The sequence below is a fragment of the Euleptes europaea genome, chromosome 8 (assembly GCF_029931775.1).
Source record: "Euleptes europaea isolate rEulEur1 chromosome 8, rEulEur1.hap1, whole genome shotgun sequence".
In the NCBI taxonomy this organism is placed as follows: domain Eukaryota; kingdom Metazoa; phylum Chordata; class Lepidosauria; order Squamata; family Sphaerodactylidae; genus Euleptes; species Euleptes europaea.
In genome coordinates this window covers 15,243,599-15,266,411 of record NC_079319.1, presented here as the reverse complement: position 1 = coordinate 15,266,411, position 22,813 = coordinate 15,243,599, and the positions used below count along the sequence as shown (strand labels likewise).

General features: G+C 41.2%; 1 non-coding gene across 1 annotated transcript; it reads right to left on the bottom strand.

Annotated features, from left to right (window-relative positions):
* Positions 1–18,145: 18,145 nt before the first annotated feature.
* On the bottom strand, positions 18,146–18,280 carry LOC130482207 (small nucleolar RNA SNORA5). The gene has a single exon (XR_008933498.1). It is a non-coding gene; the product is annotated as a small nucleolar RNA SNORA5 (small nucleolar RNA).
* Positions 18,281–22,813: the final 4,533 nt, after the last annotated feature.

Sequence of the window (22,813 nt, the reverse complement as noted above, 5' to 3'; positions counted from 1 at the left end):
TACCGAAGAAAAAGTTTGATAACAACACAACATATCCATAACGCTTGCCCTTATAGAAACGCTGCCAGACAAGGGTGGTCCCAGTCTGAGCTTGGCCTCAAACCAATACTTAAGATGAGGTGTTATCAGTCATGCAACCAGACTACAGTGGGGCAGCTACAGATGGGGGTGGGGGGCATGGGGAAATAGGGACGGCCATAAACATAGTTACCCTTTTTCTAATTACTGCAATCAAGATGGCTGTTTCTGTGTTGGTGGAGGGGAAGGTGATTTTAAGCCGGTTTGATTCTCCCTTCAGTGGTAGAGAAAGTTGGCATATAAAAACCAACTCTTCTTCTTCTATTGTTCCTCCAAATGCGTGCATACCAAGTAGATCACTGTTCAGTTTGAACGCTGGAAACATGCCCAGGATTATATTTTAATTGTTTAGTTTCTATATTTGAACCTCTAAACATTTGCAGTACAATAACTCAGTTATTGCCCACCAAGCTTTTAACTTCATCACAACTGGATACAAACATCAGTATATTTTATTTTAAGTTTTGGTTATTGTACGTGTTTTGGAAGTCTCATCCTTGAGTATTATACTACTTTAACAACTAAATCTGCCAGATGACAACTGCTTCTTTTTTCCCATGGACTATTTGCTTAAAGATTGACCTGTGCGGTATTTTTCCCATCAAGATGGCCACATATGTTTATACTCTGCTCTGTTTTCTAGAATTATTTATGCTTATCACTGTCTCATTCTTCCAATTCCCTTATAATTAGGTCAGGGACTAAATTGCAAATGTGAGCTTAGCTGAAGAGTCCAATCCTTTTTCCCATCAACGCTTTATGAAAAAAAAGTTGGAATGGTATAGAGTAATTGATTCTGATTACATTTCATGCAATTATATATGCACACTGCAGTATTGGTAGCCTTTGCCAGAAAATGCTCAACTCTCAAGCACACCAGAAGTAAAGGAAGATGGTCCTTCTCGCCAAATGAAATGGTCTCTCTATGTGTATTTTTGATAGTACAAGGTGGGAGGTGGAGTTAAACCTCCCTTCTGCAGCACACAGCCTAGATTTTGATTTGCCACCTCTCCAATGGGTTTGTAAAGGCCAAATTACATGCTAGGGAATTCCAATCACAGACATCCAGTGTCACATGTAGTCTGTGCTTTGGTGGTGGTAGAAAGTACCGTCAAGTCACAGCTGACGTATGGTGACCCCGTAGGGTTTTCAAGGCAAGACACATGCAGAGGTAGTTTGCCATTGCCTGCCTCTGTGTGGGCCGAGAGAGTTCTGAGAGAACTGTGACTGGCCCACGGTCACCTGGCAGGCTTCATGTGGAGGAGTGGGGGAATTGAATTTGGCTCTCCAGATTAGAGTCCGCTGCTCTTAACCACTACACCACGTTGGCTCAGTCTTGATTTAGAGAGTATGTATTTTAGTCAGCATGAAGGAAGAGCAGCTTTGTACACAGTAAAATCCTTACAGAAAAGATGCTGGTCCAACCTATCGTTTTTCAGTACTAGTTTCTGCTGAATACGACTTTGGTAGAATTCCTACAATTACACACTCAAAACTCATACTAAATATCCTGTCCAAGATCTCCACTGTGTATTTAAACAAGGCCTCAGATTCATGAGCTAATCTAGCAGCTGGTGGGGCTTTTGAAGTGATGAAGATTTACTTTAGATGAATATCTGGTCCATTAGCTAAGCATATTGTACCACAAAATCAAAAGTAGCATAAACTACGGTCTTTGACTGGCAGCAGACGGCAGGCAGTGATATAATCTACGTGGGTCAGTTGGAGTCGTTCCTAAATTAAAAACTGAAAGGGGATTACTTATAGTGCTTTGTATCTTATGTACAAGGCAACCCCAGTTTTCTAAATGGTCTGGGAGACATCACAATATTTGAATAAACAGTATGGAGTGTCTTATGTAGGATTAACATTGACACTAGGGACAAAGAGACTCTACTTTGAAGATCTGCCTTCGAGGAGCCAGAGGAGGGAAGTGTGCAGAACAAGGAACACTGCCTAGCAGCAAGTCTTGGGAAAACTCTGAACAATGTATAACAATCCCAAAAAACCCAGCTAGTGGAGGCTTATTCTTTGAAGCAGAACATTTACTTAAGAACATAAGAAAGCCATGCTGGATCAGACCAAGGTCCATCAAGTCCAGCAGTCTGTTCACACAGTGGCCAACCAGGTGCCTCTAGGAAGCCCCAAAACAAGGTAACTGCAGCAGCACCATCCTGCCTGTGTTCCACAGCACCTAATATATTCAGCATGCTCCTCTGATCCTGGAGAGAATAGGTATGCATCATGACTAGTATCCATTTTAACTAGTGGCCATGAATAGCCCATTCCTCCATAAACATGTCCACTCCCCTCTTAAAGCCTTCCAAGTTGGCAGCCATCACCACATCCTGGGCCAAGGAGTTCCACAATTTAACTATTCGTTGTGTCACAAGGAATCAATAGAATTACTCTGTGGTACAGAGTGCCTTTAACCAACTTTGGTACTGCAACTGCAGCTATTCCTCAATAACCATGATCTGGCTACATTCATTCATATTCTGAGCCCATCTAGGCTATCCTAATGCAATGCGCTCTACATGGGGTTGCCTTTGAAGACTGTTCGGAAGCTTCAGCTGGGCCAAATTCAACAGTGATATCGCTGACAGAAGTTTGCAATAGGGATATGTGGCCAATTCTGGAAGTGTTACATTCACTGCTAAACTCATGGTGACTCCCTACTGTGATATCAGATGAGAACAAGGAGAAAATTTACACATGCCTGGTAGTTTTTTGTTTTTTTTAATGTAATGTTGTATTGTATATGTTTTAATTTTTGTCGGTGGCCCTGCGTGTGCAATTGACCCTCCACAGAAAAGCACTATATAAGAAAGAAATCCTAAGCAGGTCTACTCAAAACCCTACTCAAGGTCTACTTAGTGTGAAAGTGTTTTCAGGATTGCACTGTAAATTATCGAAATAAAAACTCAACAGGGGTTCAGAGGGAGATGGGTCCAAAGTACCCGAAGGACTACCTGCCTCCCCGCATATATTCCTGTCTATGATCTAAGGTTAGCCAAGGGGATTCTGCTGCAGGAATGTCCATTTGGCTGGGACTCATACAAAGGCTTTCTCAGCAGCTGCCCCAAAATTGTGAAATACTCTTCCCCAAGAGCTGTGCTGCTCCTTATAGGTCTTTCCATGGCTTTTGAAGGCCTGCCTGTTCTAGAAAACCTATGTAGGATGTCTCCCTCCCCCCCCTCCCCCCCACAACTGAATTTGTGTCTTTTAGTTTTTGACTGGTATTTTGTGTAGCATTGTATTTTGTGTGTTTTAATTTCTCTTAATCACACAAACAAGATAACTAGACAAGTTCAATATATAAGCCAATATATAAGTTGCGTTCAATATACAGGACAATGAGATATAAAATACTTTAAATAAATAAATACATGGGAACTAGAAGAGCTGCAAATGACAGCTGAAGGAAAAGGGTAAATTTGACATAGATATTGACAATGCCTACAATCTTATGCCCATTTTAGCTGGAAGAAAGTCCCACTGAATACAACCTGCCTTTCGAATAAACATGCTGAGGAGGTTGCGTTGTAAATCTTTGCCTGCAGGTTCCTAGCTCATTTGTATTACCGGTCAATTAAAAGTTATTTTTTCCTGTTTTTTATGGCTAAAGTATACAGACTGTAATGCTCCTACAAGCTGTATGACTATATTAACCCACCTCGAGTATTTCATTAGAGAAAGTCAGATTCAAATATCATAAATAAACAAACAAAATAATGTCATGCATTCTTACAACAGGACTGAATTCACTGCATATGAGTTCTGAACCGTCACTTTTTGTCTAACAGTATGAGACATGAACATGTTTAATGAAACTAGAATAGCCAAAATATTTCTTACAAGGTTTGAGAATGACTTTTATAGTGCTAGAATTCAATCCTAACTTTAGTTTTGATAACTGCATTAACTTTATGTGAATGAGTGATTAACATCATAGGAAAACTGCACACAGCCCTTTGATAACAAATCACTAACAACACCCATTTAACTGATTTCATAGTGTTTTCTTTAACATTTTATCTCTGCCAAAAATAGTAAGAGACAGATGTGCCGTTTCAAAACTGCCTCCAAAATGTAGTCAATTTTTAACCTTAGGAGAGTTAACTGACTTTCCCAGATAGTCTAAGAAATTAAAAGCAACCGTGAAGCATTTCGCACAAGACGAACAGCTGAAGTGCCTGCCTCAAATACCCACCCTTTGTGATGATGCATTTCTGCCCTAGCAGACTGCATCTTACTGTAGATTCTTCAATCTTTAACTTTAGTTAACATCACTGTTCCCAATCCATTACAGGCATTGTGATCTGCAAATGCCTAGGTACCCAATAAATGGTTGGTACTGTTAGTTTAGAGATTGCTGATGAGTGAACACATGAAGCTACCTTATACTGAATCAGACCCTTGGTCTGTCAGTCAGTATTGTCTACTCTGACTGGCAGCGACACTCCAGGGTCTCAGGCAGGGGTCTTTCACATCACCTACCTGCCTAGTCCCTTTAACTGGAAATGCTGAAGATTGAACCTGGAACCTTCCGCATACCAAGCAGATGCTCTATCATTGAGCTTCAGCCCCTCCCCTAAAGTGAGATGGGGGGGGATCCTGAATCCAAGTACCCCTCACCTCCTGACAGAAAAGGATTAGTGCCAACCACCTCAGCTGACTCGGCTGGACAGAACCAACCATCTACTTGGTGCTTGCTTCTCAACCCAGCAAGGGATTCCTGTGTGAAAGGCCTTGGTAGAACAGGGTGCCAGGAATTCGGTGTGAGATCACCGGTCGACGGCATGCTTCAACAGGAATGTGCCAATTTTAACAGCCAGCATATCTGCTCAATCTTTCTGTGTATCACACAGAAAATAAGCCATAAAATAAATTCACCGAAGGCCAAAGAAGAGGATTCACATATAGAGTAAAATGCAGATGTCTCAAAATTGTTTTCTGAAAAGCAGCTTTATTGCCAATACTTACCAAAACAAGGTGGTGATTAAAAAACAACAACTGTGGTCTTGGCTTTATGATGTACCGAAGGTTATTCATTTTGGCCAAGCAATACTGTCCGTATCAGAAAAACAAAACACATTTTTACTATTTAGAGCAAATTTGTAAAGGTTTATGCAAGTGACTGAACTATGAGATGCCGGCAGGTGCAGTGCTCAGAAGAGATGTAGACTCCATGTCCCATTGCTTTAAACTCCCTCTGCTACCTCCATTGAAAGTCTTTAGGCCTGCAAATAACAGGAGGAAAATAAGTACCATTAGAGAGATCTTGCAAAATAAAGAAGAAATAGAGCTGTCCTAAATCATGACTGCAGTAACTGCATACGCAGTAAGAGAGAAGCAGCAAAGCAAAAGCAATTGTTCTTTGAGAGTTCACCTATGGTTATTTCAGTTTCCAACAGCCAACTTTGCGTGTTAAAATGAAAATAGAAACGTGAATTTTTTAAGGAAAAAAATACCCTTTTCTAGGGTGCTTAAGGCCCGTTCATCTCACCTGCTAAGATCTTCCTCACAAGCCCTGATCTCTGTGCCCCCTGTCAGAGGTGAGGTGACGGAGACGGGGCTCTTCCCAGTAACGCAGGGGTGGGTAACCTTTTTTCTGCCAAGGGCCATTTGCATATTTATCACATCATTTGGGGGCCATACCAGTTGTAGGTCTCCCGGCGGGGGTGTGGGAGGGGAGAGGCTAGGGAGGTTTTTGGGGTGGAAGAAAGAAAGAAAGGAAGGAAGGAAGGAAGGAAGGAAGGAAGGAAGGAAGGAAGGAAGGAAGGAAGGAAGGAAGGAAGGAAGTCCATTTATGCATGGGAGGTTTTGCCTTGGATTTGCTGCTCTCTACATGCACATTTTTCCCATTTGAATTCTCAAAACTCTGCATTAGGGTTTATTTTTGAGTTTTGAGAATTCAGATCAGGAAAATGTGCATCTAGTCTAGAGAGTGGCAAATCCAAGACAAAACCTCCCATGCATAAATGGCAGAAGGAAGGAAGGAGGGAGGGAGAAAGAGAGAGAGGGAGAGAAAGAAAGAAAGAAAGAAAGAAAGATGGAGGGGGGGAGAAAGAAAAGGACAGAGAAAAAGAAAAGGACAGAGTGTGACAGACCAAGAAAGAGACAGAAAAAGAGGGAGAAAGAAAGGGAGAGAAAGGAATGACAGAAAAAGGAAGAAGAGAGAAAAGCCTCCCCCCACACACACACACCTGGCGGCGTGCGCAACCCCGCGCAACTGGGCTTCAACTTTCCCGCCTCCCCACTCCGCCACACCCCCAGATTGCCTAATCGGCTCCCGGGAGTGGCTGGCTTCTTTTTCTCCCCCCCCTCGCCGCCTGTCAGCTGTTGAGTGGCGAGAGGGAGGGGGAAAGAAGAAGCCAAGCCGCTCCCGGCGGCGGAGCATCTGCATGGGAGGCGATTAGGCGACTCTGGGGGCGGGGTAGGGAGGCGGGAAGGTTGAAGCCCGGTTGCGCACGCCGCGGTGGCATTCAGGAACAGCTGAGGCAGTGAAAGGGTTTTTTTAAGTGTGCCGCGACGTCCCTGAACACCGCGGCTGTAGGGGCAGCCTTGGGGGAAGGGTCTTTCTCCCTCCCCCCACCACTCGGAAGGAACCTGGGACCTTCTGCAAGCGGATTCGTGCCTGTGTGTGTGTGTGTGTGTGCGTGCAGGGGAGGGGGGGAGCCGGGAAGGAACATGGAATCCTTCCCGGTTCCCCCCCCCCTCCCCTGCGCGCGCATACACACAGGCATGCACCCGCTTGCAAAAGGTCCCAGGTTCCTTTTCGGTACCCCTCCCCACAAACACACGCACCGGCTTACAAAAGGTCCCAGGTTCGTTCCCGGTTCACGCCCCTCCCCCGCACATACACAAAGGCACCCAACCGCTTGCAGAAGGTCCCAGGTTCCTTCCCGGTCAACCCTCCCCCGCACACACACAAAGGCACCCACCCGCTTGCAGAAGGTCCCAGGTTTTTTCCTGCATGAACCCGGCCACGCACACAAGCCAGCGGCGCAGCCAGCATGCAGGCAGGCGAGGCCCCGGAGGCCCGATTCTCAACCCCACCTGGGGTTGAGCAGGGGGAGGGCTGAACAGGGGCCCCGAGCCAGCAGTGCGGCCAGCGCGCAGGCTGGCGAGGCCCCAGCGGCACGAAAGCTCGCGGCATGGGGGTGTGGCCAGAGGATTACCACGCCCCACAGACAAAGGCAAGCTGGGAGGGGGAAGGTTTGGGACCGGCATGCGCTCCTGCCTCCCAGCAAAACCCGAAGTGCCAAGAGGAGGCTCCAGCTAGCAACAGCTAGCTCAGTGGAGCTCCTGGCCTTGGCAGGCGGGCCGGGGGCCAGATAAAATGAGCTTGCGGGCCGTATCCGGGCCGCGGTCCAGAGGTTCCCCACCCCTGCAGTAACGGTTCGCCTGGTACCTATACTATCTTCTTTTAGGCACCAGACCAAAACATTTCTGCTTAACCAAGCTTTTAATTTAGGGGCTGAATCTCTTCAACACCATCTTTATACTTGTACTTTCGGACTGAAAACTGTTACATTCATTTTACGCTGACCGGTGGATTGTTCTTATGCTCTGGCTGGGTTTTCTTTTCTTTTCTATAAATTTTTATTATTTTTTATAACATAAAACAAAACAAAACATACAAATAAAAAGAAAATACAAAATAGCACTTACTTAACAGTTAAAACTACTTATTATAGTAAAAACTTACAAAATTCATAGTGCCTTAAAAAACCACCACCCACCTTAATACAGTGTCCCATCACCACATTGGACTTCCGGAGAAGTGTTATGACAGTTTTAAAACATATGTATAATAAAAACATTATAAAAACTATTAATCAATTATCTATAACTCATTAACTAAATGAGTAAAATTCATTTTCGCCAGTTTGTCCCAATATGCGACAGCCTTTGACAATGTTTTCTTGAAATCTGCCATGTCCTTCCCACGTAAGGACTCTGTTAGTTTGGCCATTCGCATATACAACCATAATTTCTCTCTCCAGGCATTAATTGAAGGTTTATTTACTTGCTTCCAGGTTTTAGCTATTGTAATTCTTGCTGCTGCAAAACTATATTGACATATGACTCTATCACTTCTGTCTATTTTATCTTTAGGTATACCCAATAAACAAAAAGAAAGGGTCCATCTTCACTTTAGAATTAATCACATAATTGGTTTCATTTAGTACTTTTCTCCAAATATTTTATTTTTTCTACAATTCCACCATGCATGCATAAATGTTCCTGTCTCGTTTCCACATTTCCAGCATCAATCCGAATCGCCTTTTTTCATTTTACTTATCATAACCGGGGTAATATACCATCTATAAAACATTTTATATAAATTTTCTCTAATTTCATTAGTAATTGTAAATTTATATTCTTTTTTCCACCAATTTTCCCATATTTTCAGATCAATATTATATCCTAACTCCTTCATCCATTTCACCATTACTGGTTTGATCCTTTCGTGTTCTAGATTCATTGCAATTAATAATTTATAAATCCATCCTATCAATCCTTTATTTCCCTTGTTTAATATAATTTCTAATTTGGATTTATTTTCATTAAATCCCTTCAATTTATCTTTATTAAATATATCTTTTAATTTATAATACATAAACCAATCTTTTATTTTAAGCTCTTCTCCGCTCTTTAACAGCCAAACCCCTTCCCTACACTCTATAATCTCTCTATAAATATCCATAACTAAATTTAGTTGTGTACCTCTCTTCATAAAGGCTTCACTGGATTAATCTAGCCTGGAGTTTTATTTTCAAAGAATCCTTCATATTTTCTCCAAACTTGAAATAAACCATATCTAATAATATGAGAATTAAATTCTTTATTTACTTTCTCTTTCTCATACCATAAATATGCATGCCATCCAAAACGTAAGTTGAATCCTTCCAGTTCTAAAAGTTTAATATTCTCTGATAAAATCCATTTTTTAACCAATTAAAACAAGCTGCTTCATAATACATTTTTAAGTCAGGTAATCCCAAACCTCCTGTTTCCTTTAGTTCAATTAAATTATTATAAGCTATTCTATGTCTTTCTTTTCCCCATAGAAAGTTTAAAATATCTTTCTTCCAACTTTTAAATATATGTACTCCTTTTAAAACTGGTAAATTTTGAAATAAAAAAGCATCTTGGGTAATACCCTCATTTTAATCACCGAAATTCTACCCCATAGCGATAGTGGTATTTTTTCCCAATTTTTGAGATCTATTCCAATTTGTTGCCATTGTTTAATATAATTAATTTGAAATAAATTAAGATTGTTTTGAGATAACCATATACCCAAATATTTTATTTTATGTTCAATAATAAAGCCCGATTTCTTTATTAATTCTTGTTGCTGTGAGAGAGTCATATTTTTAACCAATATTTTGGTTTTATTTTTATTTATTTTAAAACCTGCAAGTTTTCCATAAACCTCCACTGTTTTATTCCAATTTTCAACTTGATCATTAGGATTTGTCAAAAAAAACATACAAGGTCATCTGCATATGCTTTAATCTTAAAATGATTTCTCCCAATTTGAAATCCATTTAAATCTTCCGTTTTGTCTAAATCTTTTTCAATAAAACCTCCAACACTAATATAAACAGTAAGGGAGAAAGAGGGCAACCTCGTCTAGTACCTTTTTGTATTTCAAATTGTGATTATAATATACCATTTATCAACAGCTTTGCAGTCTGGTAACAATATATATTTTAATCGCTATTTTAACGTTTGTTCCCGCATCCATAAATTCTAATATTTTCTTCATAAATTTCCAATTCACATTATCAAATGCTTTTTCCGCATCTAAGGATATCATAGCTACCGGTGTTGGAACATGTTCTGCATATTCTAAAAGATCTATTACCACTCTAACATTTTGACTAATCAATCTACCTGGTAACAACCCTGCTTGATCATCATGTATTGTCTGATTTAAAACTATTTTTAATCTGGATGCTAAAATCTCAGCAAACAATTTATAATCGCTATTTAATAATGAAATAGTCTATAATTCTTAACATCTAATAATTCCAAATTTGGCTTTGGTATTAATACTATATTTGCTTGTTTCCAGGTTTGGGGAATAGATCCGTTCTGAAAGCACGCATTCATTACTCTTAATAAATGTGGAGATAGTTGCTCTTGAAAAGTTTTATAATAAAGTGCTGTAAATCCATCCGACCCTGGAGATTTATTTAATTTACTCTTGCCTATAGCATTTTTTAATTCTTCCATAGTTATTTTAGATTCTAATAGTTCCCTATTTTCTTGTGATATTTTTCCCAGTCAAACTGGTTAAGATAAACAGCCATTTCTTTTTCTGATATTAAGTTTTTTCTATATACATTTGTATAATCTTTTACAAATGTTTCCATACTTTTTTGTTTATCTGTTAATACTTTACTATCTTTCTTAATTTTCAAAAAAATTTCTCTTTATGTCTGAGCTGCCATGCTAACATTTTACCCGGTTTATTCGCATGTTCAAAAAATCTTTGTCTATTAAACATTATTTTCCTTTCAATTTCAGTGGTTAATAGAAATTCATTTTGATGTTGTAATTTTTTCAAATTATTTAACTGTTCCTGCTTTGCTGATTTATCATATAGATTTCTAAGCTGTCGTTCCCCTTGTCTAATATTTTCTAATATATTTTTCTTTTGTGCTTCCTTCACTTAGAACCTAAGATGGATAGATCTGCTAAAAAAAAAAAAAGGGAAACTGTGAGGGTAAACTACCTGGGATTTTTAATAATCTTACAGATCAATGGGAAATGTTTGATGTATGGAGATTGTTACATGGTAGTAAAAAGGGATATACTTTTTTCTCATCTAGACATCTTACTTATTCAAGAATAGATATGATTTGGCTTTCTAAAGGTTTGATAAATGTTTCAGAAGATGCAGAGATTTTACCTAGGGTGTTGTCAGATCATAATGCTGTTTCAATAAAGGTTAAGATAGGTGATAGAAGGAACAAGCCTTGGCTAATAAATGAATTTTTATTTAAAAAAAAAAGTAGATAAATTAAAGATAGATATACAAAATTATTTCTTTGATAACATAGATAAGGGTATAAAGGAAAAGGTAATATGGGACACTGGTAAAGCAGTAATTAGAGGACTTTTAATACAACAAAACACAAGATGGTTTAAAGAGCTGGTTGGGTTTTTAATGCTGGGTTTTAATTAGCAAAGTTTAATGTTTTGTGCATTAATTATACTTCGCAGGCCACCTCAGCCAGGTTTGCTGGAAAGATGGCATGGAAATTTCTGAATCAATAAACAAACTCCCCCAAAATCACACAAACAAGATATAAGCCAAGACGTGTATCTAATATGGGATAAGGAAAGCTAGGGGGAAAAAAGACCATGAAGATTTAATAAGAGTAATAAGGGAGGAAGCCTCCAATTCTCATGACCCCACAGAACTTTGGGTTCTGGCGGACAGACACTAATTGCTGAAGTTGGCCACAGCTCTATCCAACTGCTAAAAATGAAGACAGACTACACAGTTCAGTATTTACATGCCACGCAAGTTCCTCAATGATCTGGCACCTAAAGCCCAACAGAGTATTCTAAAGAATAACCATATGGAGTTCTTCACATATTGCACTTATCAGAAACATTATTCAGGTTTTTAATAAAGGCAGAGCAAAGAGACTGTCTCCGATCACTATACTATGTGGCTGTTCACCAGCCAACCACCCAATTTCACACGGCATGTGTATTTCAGTAAACTCTTTACTACCAAACTATGTGCTATAATCCACAGGAGTACTGGGAGCTTAGTGAACACATGGACACATGAAGCTGCCTTATACTGAGCGGCCGTGGCTCAGTGGCAGAGCATCTGCTTGGCATGCAGAAGGTCCCAGTTTCAATCCCTGGCATCTCCAGCTAAAGGGACTAGGCAGGCAGGTGATGTGAAAGACCCCTGCCTGGGACCTTGGAGAGCCGCTTCCGGTCTGAGTAGACAATGCTGACTTTGATGGACCAAGGGTCTGAATGAAGAAATGCTGGGGATTGGACCTGGGTCCTACTGTGTGCCAAGCAGATGATCTACCACGGAGCCACAGCCTCTAATTTTGCTCTTACCTCTCAATCTGTGTTTACACACGCCCTGTATGACAGCCTTAAAAGACAAAGTGAGGGGCACGTCGCATTGCTCGCTGCCCTGAGAACAGACAGGGCCACCTGGGGCTACTTCAACACAGCACCTGCAGCCTTAGAGGTAAAGAAAGCAAGAAGCCCTCCGATTACGGATCTTCAGGCTGTCCTGCAGCACCTCTGGGACAAAACAAGCCACAGCAAGCTTGAAATACTGGAGAGCTGGCTGCTCCAGCACATACTAACATTGGTACGTCTTTATAAGGAATATATATAAACTTTAAAGGGGAAAGTTTAAATTCAACAATATTTGTACTAATGGCATGTTTCTGTACAACCCTGCGGATTAATGCTGCAAGGTTTTTAAAAAAACAGCTGTGTTCTACTGCATAGCATAAGTCACAAGGCCTGGTTCCTTCTCCAGGAAGCTTTTTGTCTATATTTTGACAGGGGGAGAGGAGGAAAATGGGATGAATATGCACAAGACTTTGTCTGGGGACGGAAGGAGACAAAACCGGAGGTTTAAGAAAATTAGAGACCCAATTTTCAACTTTCTTCTATGGAGCTTATGGATGAACTAGATGTGTGTGTGTGTATAATAAAAACGAAGGCAACTGAACTTTCCCCCCTAAAGCTTTGTGATGCCTTCAAAAGCTATTGGTCTTTTTCTTGTTTAGCTTTGGAATGGGAAGAAAATTTGAAACAGGTGAATACCGGAGCCCTGTCATGGCATTGATAAGACTGGAGCAAGAATCACACTTGCGGGTCCAATACAACTAAATAAACTGATCACGGACTGGATTACCTGTGGTTTTAATACTAGAATCATATTTGTCTATGCAGATGTGCTAATTGTGATGGTATTCAGTGTGTTCTTTATTTTTGTCATTGTTTGTTCATATTTATTGTTAGCCAAACACTGCTGCTATTTTGTTTAACTGTAATAGCTTTGGCTTTAGGCAGAGTTTTAGGCCTTAGTACTGTTCAGTCCTAAAGAAGACATGGCCTCAGTGTTTTGCCAAAGGGAATATAGGCTTACAGAACAGAACATGTGGAGTGGGGGAATCAAACCCAGTTCTCCAGATCAGAGTCCACCGCTCCAAACCACCGCTCTTTCTAATCCAATCCAAAAAGATAGGCTCAGAAAACACTTGAGAGTGTCAACGGATATCCCTCTGAGTGACGGACATATAAATCTGGGAAATTCCTTCTCTGAAGTCCCCCTAACAAAAACACAGTAATTATTCTGCTGTTGGAACAAATAAGCTAGCTAGGTGTCATCTAAGAGAATACATGACCTCTGCAACTTCAACAAGGAAATGACGATCTTTTGGAAGAAATCTGGATGAACTGGGACAAGGAAGAAGTGCTTTTACAGTGTGTGCGGGATAAATGGAAGAATTATATGAATTGGGGAATGCCTCCCCTCTCCTGCACACAAACACGGGTGGGAATGGAGATGTTTAGGTTTGCCAGGAACACACAATCCTACGCTGGACATCAGCTATCTAGCACCACAACCACAGACAGCTGTGACTGACGTTACTCACAGAAAACATTCTGCTTTCAAAATAATGCTTAAGGGTCCAAGTTACAACTCACATTCTCATGGGGTTATTCTCTACCCTTGGACGAGGCACGGCTATTGGCTCTGGAACTACCCAGTAAGCAAACAAACTATGCTAAATCCAACATGGCAACAAGGAAAACGAGAAGCGCATGGGAAACATCCTGGTGAGGTCCTCTCTACTTGCTCAACATGTGCCCATAAGCACAGTCCGAACAATCTCTGCCCTCTCTTGAGAACCGGAAATGAAGGCAAGTCAAAACGTTCTTTTTTCCTTGGGGAGATCAGATGGCAGCCCGTACCTTTGGGACATATAAAAGAGGTGAGGGAAAGCCTCCCCCTCTCCCGTACACAAGTACCGGTGGGAGTGGAGATGTTTAGGTTTGCCAGGAACACAAAATCCTACGCTGCTGGTCCAACAGGAAAAGAGATATAGGGCAGACTTGGGACGGGGGGAGATGTGGTGTTCAAGAACTCAGTGCCAACGCAACTCCTGTCTCTACAGATTCCAAAATTGTGACCAGCATTAGTGACTGTGCTGGTGTGCAGTATGGACTCTGACATAGTTCCACAGTAGCGTTCAGCCAACAGGCAACCTGTTGTTCAGATGTAACGACAAACCATGCCGTGCTGGCATGATAGGAACGAATCGGCCCTTGCTCTCTCCTTTCTGCTCATGCACACAGAATACATTTGCGACTTGCACTTCCCTTCCAAACTAGGACCGAGAACCATGCTTTGAAGCTGGTTTGCGATCCCAGTCTGGATGCGTAATGCAACCAGGGTTTGTTGTCTCCAACGCAACAGCCAGCTACGGTTTGTGCAAAACTGGAAACAAATAAATTAACAGTAGTGCAAGAAAGAAAGCAGGGAGGGAGGACCATGTAAGCGCAGGCTTGTTCACAGTGCGAAACCACAGCTGGCATTATGTCTGAAAAAAGAGAGTACAGGCAAAGAAGAGTTGGCTTTTATATGCTGACTTTCTCTACCACTTAAGGCAGAATCAAACCGGTTTACAATCACCTTCCCTTCCCCTCCCCATGACGGACACCCTGTGAGGTAGGTGGGGCTGAGAGAGCTCTTAATAGAACTGTAACTTGCCCAAGTCATCCAGCTGGCTTCATGTGTAGGAGTGGGGAAACAAATCCAGTTCACCAGATTAGTGTCCACCGCTCATGTGTAGGAATGGGGAATCAAACCCGGTTCTCCAGATCAGAGTCCACCACTCCAAACCACTGCTCTTAACCACTACACCATGTTGGCTCCTAACCACTACACCACAGCTTTCTACTTAATGCTGTATGACAAGATCCAAAGTCCAATCCCTAACACTTCTGATTTAAAAAGAGAATGCAAAGCTGAGAGAGGCCTCTGTTTAAACATTTAGACTGCCAATCCAAGTATATAATACTGAACTAGATAAACCAATGGTCTAACCCCGTGCAAGGCAGCTGCATATATCCCAATCGTGCTATTTAAAAAAAACCTGCCTTCAAAAGCTATTGGTTTTTTTCTTGCTTAGCTTTGGAATGGGAAGAAAATTTGAAACAGGTGAATACTGGATCCCTGGCATGGCATTGATAAGACCGGAGCAAGAATCACACTTGCTGAAAAGTTTGTGGGGGGTGGGGATCAAGGGTTAATTTGCTCGAGAAGTTCTGCTTTAACAGTGAAAGAAGCCTATGGTAGCATTCTGTCAAGTCTCGACAGAGCTGCTGCGGAGTTCCCTCTGGCAAAACTACAGGCAGCACATTCCAACGAAGGTGGTCTCTTTTTGCCTAGCAATCTGTTGCAGAACAAAAGCAGGGATCTGGCCGATGATCTAAGAGGTGGAATGACTGGCCATGGGGGGAAGGGGGTGGTGGTGGTGGTGAAGGTGACAGATTTTATTTTGAGCTAAAACGACTTTGCAACTTTTTAGGGCAAGGAATATTGTCACACACTCCATTGCTAGCCGTCACGAAGACTTCCAGATGTAGTACTAAGCAGTAAATTTTGGGCAAGAGAGCGAACAGGTCCTGGGGGGACGGGACCCTGGAGCCAAGTCTCTGAATACTACTACATCAGTTTCTTACTTTACATTCATTATTTGTACATATTAAATACAATTGAGAAATCACTGGCCCCAGTCTAAATAAAGCTATCCTTCAATCTTGCTGAAACTAATGGAATTTAAAGTTAACCGTAATTAATTTGGTTTCAAACTCTGAATGCATCATATGGGAAAAGGTACATCATAGCTATCATAGTCCATTTTGGTCTACTAGATACTCATCTGTGTCATGACCACAACTGTAAAATTTTGTCCTATATGTCTCAAGTAGCTATGACAATAATCTAGCAGAAGTGTTTTATGGGAAATTTCAGAAGTTGTATTTACCAAGCACTATTTTGTGTAGTTCTTTGGCATTTAGGTGACAAAGAACTTAGTGCTTATTTCAAAGTGGAAACACTAGCTATTTGCAAGTGCTAATTACTTTTAAAGCACACCAATTAAAAGATTGACCAACATGGAAGTAAGAAAAAAAAAGAAACATAGTTCTCCATCACCCAAACTGTGAACATTCTGCCGTTTAAAGAGGGGAGGAGGGGAATTAAAGAATAACAACATTTATCCAAATAGACTGGGAGAAACAGAATCCAAAAGACACACATATAAGCCAATATTTGGTTTGGATAAAAAGAGGAGTCTTTTTATAACCTGGAATGTTTGAGCCACTGTGGTGTAGTGGTTAAGAACAGCGGCCTCTAATCTGGAGAACCGAGTTGGTTTCCCCGCTCCTCCACATGAAGCCTGCTGGGTGACCTTGGGCCAGTCACAGTTCTCTCAGCCCACACGGAGGCAGGCAATGGCAAACCACCTCTGACTGTCTCTTGCCTTGAAAACCCTACGGGGTCGCCATAAGTCAGCTGTGACTTGATGGCCCTTTCCACCACCACCAATGTCTGATACCACTTTCCTGGAAGACCCTGAAGAACATATTACTGAGGGACGACGACACAAAACACTCCCAAAACTATTTCCCTTCAAAATTCCCTTGCTCTATGACACCAAACAACATATTCAATTATTATACTGAACCAAGCCAGTATAACTAGTTTTGCTGTCAGCTCCATCTCAAAGTCATCCTTTATCATGTCGATGGCTTTTTTAAATTGCAAACACAGAAATACCAAACCTTGTCAGTGGGACTTGAGAAGTTACATCAGTCAGCCATATGCATCTGGCATGATAACTTTGAAGCCTTCAAAACTGCATTTCCCCCCTTTACGGCAGCCTTCCTCCAAACAGTGAGAAAAGTGACCCCTCAGCAAAATTGTGTGTGTGGCAGGTATTCATCACCTTTTTGCCAAGGAAAAGTAATTTTTCAGACAAGAGTTAAGTTCCCATCAACACTTTATGGGGCCAGTGCCTTGCAGCTAACATATTAGCAGCCTACCAATAATCCGACACAAAGGTATTTGTAATTAGACACATGCAAAGTTGAAAGGGGCACTAATGAGTCTGAACTTTGGTTTCTTTATTGAGTGAGTGAAAACATTTTTTCCAGACATGGAATCAGTGCTGATCTGACCTCTCTGCACAAAGTTAAATAACCATTTTATGCATGATGTTCCTCTCGCATCCACACTTAAATCCACCCCATTGATTCCTGATCGAAATATCTTCAGCTCGTTCACACCACACAAAATGTTTTTGTTATTGGAACCTGAAGGCAATTCCTGCCTTTCTAAAGCTTGAAATAGAAACTCACTGTTTGGTAGCGAGCCTGGACAGAAATTACTGGCTAGACCAGTAAGGCGGCTTTATTAGAACTGTCTGCTGAAGTCTGTAGATTGGATGGTTCAGTACTAGGTTGTGAACTGTTCAGGATTCCTGCCCTGCTCCAGCCTGTAGCTGGTAGTGAAGGGGGAAAAAAGCAATGAAATAATGCACAGAGTGTCCCTCCCTGATATGCCTCCCTCTCATCCAGAAGAGCCGGGTGCTTGGTAGAAAGGAGAGGGGAGCAAGGATGGAGACAGACCTGCAGAGTGCTAGGTGAGAAAGTAAGAAAGGGTGGGTACGAGAGGGGGAAATTCTACAAACACTGAAATTCAGAGCATCCTTGAGACACTAGGCTGATATTAAAATAGGATGCAGCTTGAAGAATCCAAAACTCAACCACTTCTGGTTTACAGTTTTTTGCTTACTCCTATAGCAAACAGTCATAAAATGTTAAAATGCAGAAAAATACTGTAACTGCTGAGTTTGGCCTCAGACCAAAAACTGGTTCTTAAAACCAGGCCCCCCGGTGTAGTGGTTAAGAGCGGTGGTTTGGAGTGGTAGACTCTGATCTGGAGAACTGGGTTTGATTCCCCACTCCTCGGAGTGGAGCCTGTCTGCAGCAAAACTATCCCCAGAGCCCACAAAGAGCTCCGTGGCCCATGAGCTACAGATATTTACTGTGGCAACTGTTTGGACCAATCCTCACCATGGTATAGGCGAGCAATGAATTTGACACAGTTGCAGAAGCTTTCGCCTGTCCAGGCTTCCCCAGGTCAGCCTCACTAACACCCTTCAAGGAGCACTGGTGTGTGGGAAGGCTGTAAGGCTCTCATTATCCACGCAAGTTGGAAAAGGGGCCTAAAACGAGTGAGTTCTATACTAGGGAATCCCCCACAACACCTCTTTCCAAGCTGATTTGCACCCCCCTTATTTTCTGAGCACTTGTTTTTTAAATGCGTTACTCTGAAGAAAAAAAAAAAAAGCCCATACACATGTATCTTAATCGCAAGTGTCTTAACCTTGGCTAAGAGATGGGAATGAGCCACTAAACCATGTCTCCCTTCTTGCAGTCTCTTCCCAGGATTTGGAGATGGTGCTGACAGGCTCCTTAACCACGGTTATAAGTTACGGATCTTATTCTAGATCTCTTAAATGATCAGACCTATTGTCTGTGCCAGAAATCCTAGATGAGAAAAAAAAAACTTTACGCTCCAACATCTTGAGGTCAAATCTGGTCATTACTATGCTTTAGCAGCGAAACGTTTAGCCCATAATTTCCTAGTGTTGAGCTGTAAAACCCATTGTGCCTAACTAACAATTATTGCCTTCCGTATCTATAAGAAAACAATACACACAGAAATGTGGGATTACTAGCTGATGACAGCAGTACAACCTCATAATAAAATGTCATCGCCTGTCTTTCATGCTTCCTTAATAAACGACGTTTTCAATCGTTTTAGTGTTCTGCTCCACCTGTTTGTCTATAACTAAACAGTTATATAACTAAACAGAGGACAACTTGAAAATATTTTATTAATAAAACATCAGTCCGTATTTTAAACTTTATTATTAAATATTTTGAAGTTGTGAAAGTGTTAAACATAGTATCAATCATCTCTTTCTTTCTCTTAGAAGTTACTCCCTTAAAAAAAAATCAATGGACTATCTTGAAAAACATAAACATGCATTTCTTGCTTATATGCTACTTCGAAGGCAATACTATTATCAATTGTTAATTATACTGAAACTAGGAGGTTAGTGGATTGAGTTCGATACTGTTCATCCGAATTTTTCTGCTGGGAAAAAAAAAAGAGGGGTCCTCTTTGCGCAGCAAACGTCAGGATGTGACGTCACCCCATGGGTCAGGAATGACCCAGCGCTTGCACAGGGGGACTACCTTTACCGTTTTGAAGAAGTAGCTGCAGCCCTCTCCTTTCTCAAGCGAGCACAACTGTGAAAGACGTGCAGGTGAGTCAAACCGTCAGCAGCTGCCTAATTTCTCTTCAGCAGCCCTCTGAGCTCCTGTTCGCAGCATTTTATCTGCCAGCTTTGGTTCTCTGTAATTAGCCTGACTGGAACTATCCTGACTGGATAGAAGGCTGTGAAAGGAGTCGAAGCTTGGGACCAGCCAGAGAGGGCTGCGATAGATGGGAAGCACGGTAGCGAGACTGAGCGGAAGCCAGACTGTACTCTGGGAACCTGAGGGGTTCTGTTAAAGCCAAAGCTATTGACACACACAACCTGTGGTAGTGACAGGAGTGAGAACTGGGTTAGAGAGGGCCCATTCTCAGGTCACGAAGGGGAATTAGTCTCTGAGGTAGAGCTATTCCGGTAGCAGGGAGGTGTGGAGGATTACAGCCACTGGTATGGGGTAATCAGAGAGAGAACTGGAAGAGGGAATTTGGATATTTCCCCAAACTTCTGTGAGTTCTCTGAGGAGGGAAAGGAACTCAGACTTCCTTCGCTCCTGTGAGCTGGGCTGGGGATAGAGTCTGAATCTGAGAAAGCGTGAAACTAAGGGGGTTACCGCACTTGTATTCCCACCGATGTATTAAGAGTTTGAAAACGTTACAAAAAAATACTGTTCGCACTTTGTTTGGCCCCTTTAGCTGTGAAGACATCTTCCAACCATTTATAAGCCGTGGTATCCAAAAACCCTTTTAAAGCGATGTTTTTTTACAACATTTTCAAACTCTTAATACATCGCTGGGAATACAAAATGCGGTAACCCCCTAAGAACTGAAGGAACTTGAGTGAAGAAAACATCTAAGCTATCTCTGAAGTAATCTTATGTAGATAAACCTGACTGAGTTTTCCCTCCAACTTCTGCCTTTTCTTGAAAATCAGTCTCTGTGAGTTCTGTTCAATAAACTTCCCTGTTTTGTCTGTTTAAGTTAAAAAGTCTCATGTGTCGTATTTCTCTCTGAGGTAAATACTGGTGTGGGACTGGAGGAGAAGGAAAATAATCTCACAAATATACTCAGGTCAACGTTTTTCCCTCAGCATATACAGTCGGGCTGAGAGATAGAAATATAGAAGCGGTTGAAAGGGGGGTGCGTCATAGTCTCCTGTCCTGTGCTGATGTATGGCTGAGTCCTGGGAGAGAGTCAGACACCAGCAACCCCACCTTAGCTGGCAAAGTGAATTGGTAGTCCTACAATATAAAAACCAAACTCAAGAATACTCTATGCTGTACTAATATCTAAACAAAACTAGCAGCATACAGAATAAGCAGTGCAAAAATCTATTCAAAAAACTAAATACGAATGCCACTCGAATAATACATACTCATTCACACTGACACACATTCACACTTCTGTCTCCAATGCACAGCCTTTGTGGATAACTTTCCTGCAACAGAGATAAGAGAATTACAGGAACTCTTAACTACTAACTTCATATATTGAACTCACCCTGGGCTCATTAAGGAAGCGGTTTTTTGTGAAGCCCCTTTTTCCTCATTGCTACGAACTTCTTTTGCCTTACTGGAAAAATGACAGAATATAACTAGTTCAACTATTGTTATAATAGTATATTTATTGAGTGTCAGTGTGAATGAGTATGTATTGTTCGAGTGGCATTTGTATTTCGTTTTTTTGAATAGATTTTTGCACTGCTTATTCTGTATGCTGCTAGTTTTGTTTAGTCCTACAATATAGCCATGGTCTGGATCAGGCCCCCGGGCCCTCTCCTTCGAAACAGAACAAAACTCTTTTAAGAATGTACTGGAAGAAACAAAACATCACCACATGCAACACCCTAAAACGGCATTAACAAATATCATGAGCTGAATTTCTTAACTGGCTTATTTTCACTGAGCAATTTTCCTGCTTCATTTCTTTCTGTATTGTTTTAATTACAACTCTACATAAACTATTTTATAGTGTTTTATGAGCTTGCTACGCCTCTTGTGGTTCAGCGGGTACTGCATATATGCTTTAGCTGACAAGGACAAAGGCTTTATTGCAGCTGGAATTTTAGCTGGAGAAAAAGGTTAGGAAGGAAAGCAATATAATACTTAAAGAGAGAAATCATGGGATTAACTTTAAACAGCTGAAAGGCTTAAATGCGGATTTGCTGACCTTTTTTAAAAAAAGCCATCATATTAGAATACTGTTCTGTCAGTCTGGCACTTAGCCACTGGGCAAAACCTTCATCTCCAAGGAAAAGCAAGCACTTCTTTTCAAGTACCTGTCTATTTGTGCAGCATTCCTCTAGGGGAGAAATAAGTTTTATTCAGGTTATTACAGCTTGCAAGCAAAGCATTTAGTAATTTTGTACCCCCTGGAGTACATAGCTCCAGTGACTGAAGAATCCAGTGCCTCTTTACTTCTTTCTATTGTACAGACTACTATTGATTCAGGCAAGAAATCCCAGAGTACAGAATTTCCCAATGCAACATTTGTTGAGAAGTTTATTAATTGCAGCATTCACAAATATGCTTGAGGATTAAGGAAGGCTTATTCGGGGCCTCAAACCAATTTAGCTTCAGGTTCAATAGACAGGATATAAAATGTACAGGTCAGGCTTTACTTGAATTCAAGTTTTTAAAACCCTCAAGTTAATTTACTTTCTGCCCTCGCCAAGTCTAGAAAGGAAGTAAAAAAGCTTTCATTTCAACTGCCTGATCCAACATCTCTACTCACGGCGGAGAGAGAAAAATATAAAATATAAATATAAAAGATTAATATATCTTGACAATGTGGGCTGAAACAAGACCTTTAAACTGAACTAAAAATTAGCTGATAGGAAGAAAGCTGATTCCTCAGAAATGTGGTGTTGGAGGAGAGTGTCACGGATATAGTGGACTGCCAAAAAAAACGGATCAGTGGGTTCTAGATCAAATCAAGCCTGAACTGACCCTAGAAGCTAAAATGACTAAACTGAGGCTATTGTACTTTGGTCAAATTATGAGAAGACAAGAGTCACTGGAAAAGATAACAATGCTAGGAAAAGCTGAATGCAGCAGGAAAAGAGGAAGACCCAACAAGAGATGGATTGACTCTACAAAGAAAGCCACAGCCCTCAATTTGCAAGATCTGAGTAAGGCTGTCAAAGATAGGACATTCTGGAGAACACTGATTCATAGGGTTGCCATGAGTTGGAAGCGACTTGATGGCACTTAACATACACACACACAAGCTAATTCTTACCAAATATTTGCACTTCGTAACAACCAATACTGCAATTGCAGTTTTTAGAATCTCAAGTAACAACTACCAACCTTATCCATCTTAAAACATTTTTGTGAAAGGCAAACACCCTCACCGACATAA